Source organism: Lepidochelys kempii, chromosome 9 (genome assembly GCF_965140285.1).
Source record: "Lepidochelys kempii isolate rLepKem1 chromosome 9, rLepKem1.hap1, whole genome shotgun sequence".
Lineage (NCBI taxonomy): Eukaryota > Metazoa > Chordata > Testudines > Cheloniidae > Lepidochelys > Lepidochelys kempii.
In genome coordinates, this window is record NC_136388.1 from 63,090,075 (window position 1) to 63,101,157 (window position 11,083).

Genomic DNA, 11,083 nt, shown 5'->3' on the forward strand with positions numbered 1-11,083 from the left:
ACTTGAGATGCCAATCAGTTGGTAGGTTTCAGAGTAGCAGCCGTGTTAGTCTGCATCCGCAAAAGGAAAAGGAGTACTTGTGGCACCTTAGAGACTAAAAAATTTATTTGAGCATAAGGATGCATCTGATGAAGTGAGTTGTAGCTCACTAAAGTTTATGCTCAAATAATTTTTTTAGTCTCTAAGGTGCCACAAGTACTCCTTTTCTTTTAATCAGTAGGTAGTGAGTGTTACATGTCACTACCCTTCTGAACATGCTTATAGGATCCAGGTTCATAGCAGTCTGTGACTCCTGGGGAATGGCTCCTGGATCTCCTGTCCCCCGGGGAGGGGGTAGAAAAGGGTGTTGCCATTCAATATTGGGGGAGAAAACAGGAATATAACGCAATAATTTCCCTGACTATTCCCCAAGAGGCTTGAGAGAACCAGGTGCAGGCTCCCAGGGGAAGGGAATGCTTTCCAGACACGTCCCCCGGCCTGTCCCTAGTTTAGCTAAAAACATTTCCCATCCCCTGGGGCGCCCTCTGCAGATAAAGGCTTCTTCTGTGAACTCTCCCTGGTGCACCCTCTGCTCCAAGCCCGGCTCCCACACCGAGCCACGACAAGCGGAGAGTCCAGAAAGCTGCACACGCCCAAGCATGGAGGCTCTCGCAGGGTGCTCTGCGGGCTGCGTTGCGGGGAGAAGGGAAGCTGTGATTTTTGCGTCTGACCGCTCAGTGCTGGCCACACCCGTAAGCCGCCTGCGCCTGCCAAGGATCGGGTGCACCCCGGTCCGTAGAAACCTACAGAAGGGTCGCTGGGGCAGATCGTTGTGTAAAAGGGCCGGAGGCTCGGCCCGCAGAGGGACGCGCTCCGGGCAGATTTCCTCTTCCCTTTGTTCTGGGCAGCGCGGGTCTCCTGCACGGCGGGGGCAGGAGAAGAAAAGCACCAAAGAAACCTTCCTAGTAACCCTCTTCCCAGCGCTGGCCCCATGCGGGGGGTGGGGTGGGGTATAAAAGATCCTATCAGGGGCGCAAAATCCCAGCTGGGGACGGGGTGACCGGACTAAGAGTGAAACCGAAAGTAAAGACAAGCCCAGCGAACAGCTGGCAGCCGGGGCAAGAAGGTGCCAGATCGCCAACAGCGGATCCGAACCTAAATTGTACATGACACAACATACTTACCCCGGTTAATAGCAATCCTAGGGCGGCGGCCAGGGCTGCTAAAGACCCAGGTGAATGATATCCGCTGCCTTCCCTCCGTGACCTCGCCTTGCTCTATAAGGCTCCTCCCCGGTAGGGCTTTAGAGGCAGGTCTACATGAAGCCCGGCCTATCAGATCAGTATGTGGGGGGACAGATTTTTCACACCCCTGAGCGAGGCAGTTAAACCCATGTAAGGCCAGTTATACACAACATACTTCGTATAACTACATCGCTCAAGGGTGTGAAAAATCCAGCCCTGCCCCTGAGACGAAGTTATACCGACCTTCACCCTGTGTAGACATAACTACTGCCTCTTGCCAAGGTGGAGTAACTAAGCCAGCCCGAGAGCTCTCTCCCATCCGCTCAGAGAGTCTTGACCAGAAGCCCTACAGTGACACAGCTGCGTTGGTGCAGCAGCTCTGATGCAAGTTTGTAGTGTAGCCCTGCCCTAAGTTTTTATAGTGTAGACCTGGCCCCGGAGTTGGGCAGTAACTGCGTGGCTTACTGGTGTCCATGCCCCTAAGCGATGTCCAATACTGGCACACGTTGAAAGCATAGGGCCAGCTCTACACTATCAACGTACATTGGTATAACTGCCTCGCTCAGGGGTGTGAAAAACCCATGCCCCAGAACAACTTCGTTATACCTACAGCCCTGCAAATCTGCCGATATCCACGGATGCAGACATCAGTGGACCATGTTTGTGGATCATGGATGGATGTGGATCCAAATTTTATATCTAGAACCCTGCAAATCTGCAGATATCCACTTTATGTTGGTGGATCGCAGATCGGATGCGGATACAAGTTTTGTATCTGTACAGGACTCGGGAAGACATGGCTGTGTCGGCAGGAGCGCTTCTCCCATCGATATAGCTACTGCCTCTTGTGAATGTGGATTAACGACGCTGACAGGAGAAGCTCTCCCGTCAGTAGAGTAGTGTCTTCATTGAAGTGCTACAGCATTTTAAGTGTAGACGTGCCCCCAGTGTAAACAGCGATATATTACCTGGAAGCATTTTTGTCTCCGTCTCATATTTTGACCTTCTGAATAAATGCTATATTTCAATAGAGGAGCTATTGTTTTAATCCAACAGAATTATTTCCTGGTAGCCTCGTGCAAACCATTAGCTCATATAAACCATGCAACTAACTTCTCTACCCTGTGCTGATGGGCTGTTTGCTCCAATCTTCCCTTTCCCTACGTCTCCACTCCACACCTACTCCTAGAGTGACCAGATGTCCCAATTTTATAGGGACAGTCCCGATATTTAGGGCTTTGTCTTCTATAGGCACCTATTACCCCCCACCCTGTCCCAATTTTTCACACTTGCTGTCTGGTCACCCTACCTACTCCTCTTAATCTTCTTCTCTCCTGTCCTGTCCTTCTGAACCCCTTCCCTTTTCATCCCAGTTAGCTGATCCCCTCCTAAATAAACCTCACCACCAAAAGATGGTGGAATTAATATGCCACCAAATCAGTACAAGTGGTCATCAGTGACCATTTGCCTGGAGGTTGGGCCACCAGCACAGAGGATTTTTAGTACAGGCCATCAATGACCATCTATAGCAGATTGAGCAACTGGTGGCTTCCACCTCAGATCCTTTTTTCTTCTGGAACAGGGAATTGGGCCACCATTTGTCAAATGTGACATTCCCCTGGTGTTATCCGGACCAGTGATCTGCTAGGTCATTCCAGTCGTTAACTCTGGAAGCCAGCCTTACCCTGCTCTGCTGTGAGAACCCCCACTCCTGGGCTGTTCGCGCACAGCCTCTGGCATGTAAGCTGCTCCTTAGATTGGGCAACCGAATGACACTAGCCAATATCTCCTGTCCCAGACACAACCCTAGGAACCTCTGTCTTGTAGTGTCAGTTATGCCCCCTGGACGCTGCAAGCTTATATGAGTTTGTCAGTTTAACAAAGAAATTGACATGCACCAGTCTTGTTATCCCAAATGCACTGCTTCAGGTAGAATAAACAAACAAATTTATTAACTACAAAGATAGATTTTAAGTGATATTAAGTGATAGGCAAAAAGTCAGAGTTAGTTACCAAAAGAAATAAAAGCACGCAGTCTAAACTCTCAACCCTATTAGACTGGGCAACATCTAGATTAAGCAGTTTTTCTCATCCCACTGGACATTAAAGTTCTTAATATACAGGTTTTTTCCTTAAACCTGGGCCAATATCCTCTGTTGGAGTCTTGTCTTCTTCTCAGTGTCTTAGTTGCTTGCAGTGAACGTGGGGGCAGGAGAAGGGCCCAGTATGTGTCCACTCTGTCTGTTTTATACCCTCAGTCCATGTGCTTGGGGAACACAAGGCCAGGCATGTCTGGGGGACATTGCTGAGTCTCTCCAAGCAAGGTTGAGCAATTCCCCTGGTGTGGCTCATGCAGGTGAGTCATTGCATTGTAGCTCCCTTGCTGGGCAATGGCTGTTGATGGGCTGATTGACACCCTGCCCAAGCATTGGTTACTTTCCTTGCTGTTGCCTCTGGGGAACTAATATCTGGCTGATTCCCCAATTTACAGCATGTTTTAGTGACCACCATACAATACAATTCTAATTATTTCATATGCATTAATGATACACATATATGGATAGAGAAATGACTTTCAGCAGATCATAACCTTTCCCTGGATACCTTACAAGGCATGCTTTATATGTAAGATCACAATTATATGAAAATGAGGAATATAGGGGTCACAGTTCACTCCCCCAAGGTATAGAATGTCACAGACCTGCCTCTTGAGCAGGGGGAATCGCCCTGCATATCTCCCTGAGCCCTGGAGAGCCTGCTAGAGGAAAAGCATTTTTCTGACCTCCATTTGAAGCAGAGCCTAATGACATATGCCACCCCCATGTGTAGCTGTGTCATTTCATTCTTTTCACATAAGTCTACAGTACCATTTTGGAAGCTGTTTTGTTTACATAAATTACACACTTTGAATCAATTGTCTTATTTCTTTTAAATTACATATTCTAATATTCCTCCTGCCCTAGCAGTTTGCTGGGTATAGGAATATATTGTAGCCTCAAGTATGAACACACTGAGGACATGAACTAGTTCATTTGTTTGTAGTTTTTCGCCATCTCCTCCAGGAAAAGATAAGAGCTGAGATAAGAGTGAGATAATTAGTAGGCTGCGGTAAGCATCTAAAAGAGCTTATGATGTTGGCACCACTGATGATGTTGGCACCACTGATCTCCATTCTGTGATGTTCTCAGACACCGCATCTCTCTCCCACTGCCCTGCTGCCCCATGTGTGACTGATAAATCACCTGGAATGGAGCCACTGGGATTCTATGGGGGAGATCATGCAGGACAAGCTCTGTGAAGCTCCCTGTGAATTTGAAATACTCATCTCCCACTCAGTCAGCCAGAACTTTGAACATGCTGCTTAACCCACCTTGTATGGACATTTTTACAGGGATAACTTGATAGCTGAATGGGCCACATGTGGACGTGGGTATAGATCCTGATTCAATGCCCTCCCCCATTCATCCACCCACCCATGTACTCATTCATCTCCATCCACTCTCCACGATATGAGAATTTGATCAGGCTCTTATTTGGTAATTTGATTCCTGTTTTGTTAGAATTTGTGTACTGATTAGGGTTACTTACACTTTATAGACCACCAACTGTGTAAGCATTGGCATCATAAAATCTCAATAAATAATATCTAAGGGATAGTTTAGAATATTGTTTATTTTTAAAAATGACCTCTCCTACCTTAAGAGTTTGGGTTGGAAAAAAAATTGGAAGGGAAAGTAATAGAAAAAAAATCAACCCACCAAAAAAGAAGGCATATATATAACTATTTTGATGCAATTTATTCAGTACCGATACTATGTACCTCACAATGAAACCAAAACAATTAAAAAGCATTTGGAATATTAGCCTATAGGGTAAGACTGGGGTGGTCCAATGAGACAAGAAAACAAAGGCAGACACACAGGACTCATGAAAGAAGTGAATGGACTCCTCTGAAGAGGGCAGGTAGAAGTGTGTCAAAGACTCTGTAAAGAAGAAAAGGAAGACAGTGTTGTACTTCTGTGAAACCACTCTGAATACAGAAACCAACAGTACTTGTGTACGTGCCTGATCCAACACCAACTGAAGTCAATGGAAAGACTCCACTTGACTCCAAGAGGCATTTAGATCAGGTCCAATGTGAACAGAGTGTAATTCTGGTGATTTTGGTATCCTTTTATTATATTGTGCTTAGATTTGTAAAATAAATAGTGAACAAAAAGCTTATTTCTCTATGATAATTTAGGTAATTAAGGAGATAATTAAAACCAAGTATTACAACATAGTGCCAACAGTTGGCTTCATCCAAAATCAATTCCCCAAAGACTTCTGAATTGTTACAATATCGCTGCACAAAAAGCACAAAACAAGGTTCCAAGTCTGTCCCTTACATTATAACACACTTTCACTTCCAGCCTGCCATAATCAAAAGCCTGGAGAAACAGATGGCTCTTCGATCTTACTGCATGTGCCTGTCTGAAAGTGCTTGTGTTAGTGCTCACACACACTTCCAAGGTGAAAGATGAAGAAATTGTATTAACTAAGCCAGACCCTAATTGTGCCCACTGATATTTATGTGTAATTCCCATTGAAATGTTCATGGTGCCAACATATAGCAGGATCAGTGCAGATAAAGAAGTAATGCCATACTTCACTGTCCAATGGGAAAAGGGATGTGGGTGGCGAGGGGGTGTCTGGCATCCAGAACTGAGCATAGTGTGTGGAGCAGAAATGATTATGAGGCATCTGGGACTTTTGAGTCTGTGGCCTAACGCTAGTTGATTTGGACATGCCATTTCTGATATATGAGAATTGGATACATGCTTTTTTTGCCATATATAAATCAGGAATGGTTTGGCCTTGACACTGGAAATGTATTTGGAACAGGACCAGTTTTATATGTGAGTTTTGGGGCTGTATATTTTGGAGGCTAATCACCGCTGAATTAGGAATGTCTCAACAATCCATTGGGCTTGACAGGCTTCCGCCCTGGGCATGCTAATGACTCCGTTCTATAAGGCGCAGAGTACTGATCAGTAATTCTATCGACCTCAATGGAACTTACTCATGTGCTTAAAGTAAATTGATGGGACTACTCATGCTTAAAGTTAAGCATGTGCATAATGCTTTGCTGAACTGGGGCCCAAGTCAGGAGCAACTCCACTGAACTCATTAGAGTTACACTGATGTAAATGAAGGAGCGTAAGGGATGGATTGGGCCTTGTGTTTTCTGATTTTTGTGGTTTGAAACAAGGCTCATCACTTTACATTCTTTCTTGTGCTTTAGGGCGGTTTCTAGACAGTATCAATTGATATTGAAATAGACAATTAACAGAGATTTACCACCTGCACGATTTGCCCCTGGGTTCCTGTCTTTCTCTCTGTCATGTTTGGTTAATATGATCTGCAAAGCAGCAATGAGTTAGTTCTTGGCTGATGTTTCATACACAAGACAAACCTAGTGCAAGGGATATCATGTTGCTTGTGGAATGAAACAGCTGGGATACTTACAGCACTCAAAGATTGCTAGGAGAGGAAGAAGGGATACTATGGCCATGCTGTGACAATTAAATCAACAGACTCTGTGCAGCCTTTTTCTGTGGATTATAAAACAAACCAAGAAAAAATTAGAGTGTCAGCCTGTTTAATAAATCTGCATTGAAGCCAAGCCTCAGTGATCTTTCTGGAGCACAATTAGTTGAAAAATGGGAGAAAGAAATAGTGAAAACTTTTACAAAGGAAATATCTGGCTTTTGTCAAATTTTCCAGAGTTCTAATGAGCTAAAAAACTAACAAAAATTATTCTCCCTCCCCACTCCCAAATTTGCCCTTGGATTCCCCCCTCCCCATTTTTTATAGACATTTTGATTTCAGTGGAAGTTAGGAGTTACTTTTGTGGATCTGAGTTTCCCTGACCAGTGCTAGTTCTGAGTTATAGCTGAAGGTGTGTCTGTGTAAGGGGAGAACAGGGACACTTGTATTTCATGTCAGGCATGAGATTCAGCCTCAGCATAACATCTGTGATACCATTTCCCAAAATGAGGGATTGTCAGACATGCAGTATTTACATGCAGGTCTCCAAAGGATCTAATCTCACCTTGGAGTTGGTGGATCTTCTTATTAGGAGAACAGCAAACAGCACAACTAAAATCACCCCGCCAGGAGCAGTGAAGTCCAGCGTGCGCTTTGCTGGGAAAGAGAAAGAAAACAAGAAGGTGTTTGCCTACCTGAGACACCTAAATCAGAAGGGGAATTGGGATGGCTCATGGCAGTTTGGCGAGCCTGTCCCGTTTTCTGGAAGCTGCCACCTTGTGGTCCACAGTCAAACTGTTCATTTAAAAAAAAATTAAGGCCCAGATTTACTGATAGGCTCTAGCTGCTTTGAGTAGCTCTGGTGATGCAAATCAGCCATAAATCTGGCTTAAATCTTGAGCGGGGTTTATGGCTGCCTCGCATCACTCAAGCAATATAAAGCAGCCAAAGAGTATCAGTGAATCTGGCTCTAATGTTTTGTCTACACTGCACATCACTGGCGGGGAGGTGTAGCTACTCGCTGCAGTGAAAACAGCTGTGGTGTGTAGCTACACACGTCAATGAAAAGCTCTGGCAGGGTGGAAGCAGTGGGACACTACTTTGCTGAAAATAGCAGTGTAGATGGGGGAGACACTGCTGGGGCATGTAGAGAGCTGTGTAGTGTACATACCCACAGAGTTCAGGCATTTCTTTCCTTGTCTAAGCAGCGTCTCACAATCCACACTTGCTCTTAACCCCTGTGTTGGATGTGTGTGTGTGTGTGTGTGTAATGTATGTGCTCTACACACTGCCCTAAGGAGTGTGCAGCATAGATGTACATTAAGACTTTTAGACTTTCTAGTGCAGATGACCTTCAAGATGTGAACTGATGCAAGCTGGTGTATTGATGAAAAGAAGGAGGGTCCAGTGGTTGGGCACTAGCTTCAGAGACCTTGTTTCAATTCCCTGCTCTTCTACAGAGTCCCTGAGGGCCCTTGGCCAAGTTACTTAGTCCCAGCTCCTCAAAGGTATTTAGGCATCTATCTCCCATTGATTTCAATGTTGTGTTTGAACACTAAGGGCTTGGCTACACTACAAAATTAAAACAATGGGGAGTACTTGTGGCACCTTAGAGACTAACAAATTTATTTGGGCATAAGCTTTCGTGGGCTAATACCCTGGGGTTTAGCCCACGAAAGCTTATGCCCAAATGAATTTGTTAGTCTCTAAGGTGCCACAAGTACTCCTTTTTGTTTTTGCTGATACAGACTAACACAGCTACCACTCTGAAACTACAAAATTAAGTTGATTTTATCTAATACGACCTTGAGCCTCTGAATTAACTAAGTCGATTGTGCGTGGCCACACCTTGCTCATTGTCTCGATGGAGTGTATCCTCACTAGCTGTGCCTGCATTGATGCACAAAGCAGTGCATCGTGGGTAGCTATCCCAAAGTGCAACTTGCTGCATTGTGTTTTGTGAAGTCTGTGCAATGCCTCATAGGACCAAAACACTGTTGCAGGGGAGAATGGGAACATTGTGTCGGCATCCTATGATGCATTCTGCTTCCTCCCTCATATCAATGGCAAACAACCCAGTGGTTTTCACGCCTTAAAACCAGCGTGCATACACCATAACCCCAGAAGCATGGAGCCTGCTCACTTGTGCACTCTTGCTGTGAGCATCTCAAACACCTCATGCCTTCTCCTGCAGTATTTCCAGAGCTGAAGTAGGGTTCGCCACACGGAACAGCGATGTCCTGCAAGCAGCCCTGCTGCAAGCCATTGAAGAAAACAATTCACAGTTGCTGCTGGCAGTCACAGAGCAGCTGCACTCTGTTGAGCACTGTTTCTGGTAGCATGAAACAAGCACTGACTTGTGGGACCACATTGTTTTGCAGGTATGGGATGATAAGCAGTGGCTGCAGAACTTTCGAATGTGGAAGGCCACCTTCCAGGAACTTTGTGCAGAGCTTTCCCCTGCCTTGCAGTTCAGCAACACAAAAGTGAGAGCTGCTCTGACACTGGAGAAGCAAGTGGCGATCACTATTTCAAAGCTTGCAATGGCAGGCCCCGACAGTTACCCGTCAGTGGGGAATCAATTTGGAGTAGGTAAATCAACTGTGAGAGCTACTATGCTCCAAGTGTCCAGGGCCATTAATTGTCTTCTGCTATGAAGAGTAGTGAGTCTGGGAAATGTGCAGGACATAGTGGATGGTTTTGCTGCGATGGGGTTCCCTAATTGCAGTGGGGAGATAGATGGCACACCTATTCCCAGCTTGGCACCAGACCACCTTGCCAAAGAGTACATAAACCAAAAGGGATACTTTTCAAAAGTATTGCAAGCACTGCTGGATGACATGGGGGCGTTTCACCTGCATCAGCGTAGGATGGTCGGGAAAGGTTCATGACGCACGCATCTTTAGGAACTTGGGTCTGTTCAAAAAGCTGCAATCTGGAACTTTCTTTCCAGACCACAAAATGAACATTGACAACATTGAGATGTCTATAGTTATCCTGGGGGACCCAGCCTTCTCCTTGCTCCGATTGCTCATGAAGCCATACACTGGCCATCTGGACAGCGGTAAGGAATGGTTCAACTATAGGCTGAGCAAGTGCAGAATGGTGATTGAATGTGCCTTTGGTCATTTAAAAGGGCGCTGGAGAAGTTTATTAACAAGATTGGACCTTAGTGAAGAGAACATCCCCATGGTTATAGCTGCATGCTGTGTGCTCCATAATATCTGTGGAAAAAAGGGGGAAAATTTTCTGCAGGGGTGGGCAGTTGAGACAGATTGCATGGCAGCCATTTTTGAGCAGCCAGACACCAGAGCAATAAGAAGAGCACAGCAAGGGGCGGCTGCGTATCTGTGAGGCTTTGAAAAGCCGTTTCAGTAATGAATCTCAGTAATGTGAGCTGCTTGTCTGCATTGTGCTTTCCCAAACCTTCACCAGCCTTGTATCACTGTCCCTGTAACACTAAACCCCCTCACCCAAGCCCACTGCTTCTACTCAATAAAGAACATTTATTTCTTGAATCAGTTTACTTTATTTAACAAACATAAGTAAAGAGGGAGAACAGAAAGAAAAGGTAACCTTGGGGAAAAGGGGTTGTAAAGTTGGAATGGGAGAAACATTTTCAGCTATGTGACATAACACCTCATTCCAGACCATCAAAGGTCTGTGAATAGGCACCTTCTGTTCCTTGTACCCTCCCCCTGCATTAAGTCAAGGTCAGCTCCCAGACTACTGCACTGGGCAGCACAGCATGGGGAGGAGGTGACCAGCCGTCTGTGGAAAAAGAAGTGGTTTGGGACTATTTAGAAAAGCTGGACGTGCACAAGTCCATGGGGCTGGATGCATTGCATCCAAGAGTGCTAAAGGCGTTGGCGGATGTGATTGCAGAGCCATTGGCCACTATCTTTGAAAACTCATGGTGATCAGGGGAAGTCCCGGACGATGGGAAAAAGGCTAATGTAATGCCCATCTTTAAAAAAGGGAAGAAGGAGGATCCTGGGAACTACAGGCCAATCAGTCTCACCTCAGTCCCTGGAAAAATCATGGAGCAGGTCCTCAAGGAATCAATTCTGAAGCACTTAGAGGAGAGGAAAGTGATCAGGAACAGTCAGCATGGATTTACCAAGGGCAAGTCATGCCTGACTAATCTAATTGCCCTCTATGATGAGATAACTGGTTCTGTGGATGAAGGGAAATCAGTGGACGTGTTGTTCCTTAATTTTAGCAAAGCTTTTGACACTGTCTTCCACAGTATTCTTGCCAGCAAGTTAACGAAGTATGGGCTGGATGAATGGACTATAAGGTGGATAGAAAGCTGGCTAGATTGTCGGGCT

At 45.5% G+C, this 11,083-nt stretch overlaps 1 protein-coding gene across 3 annotated transcripts in view; it reads right to left on the minus strand.

Annotated features, from left to right (window-relative positions):
* LOC140917584 (cell adhesion molecule CEACAM15) overlaps positions 1 to 1,252 on the minus strand; it is a 63,640-nt gene extending 62,388 nt beyond the window's left edge. For all 3 annotated transcript variants that reach the window (XM_073360715.1, XM_073360713.2, XM_073360712.2), the window contains exon 1: positions 1,164 to 1,252. The gene's annotated coding sequence lies outside the window, so the exon portion shown is untranslated. The remainder of the gene's footprint in view (positions 1 to 1,163) is intronic.
* Between the last annotated feature and the right edge of the window lie 9,831 nt (positions 1,253 to 11,083).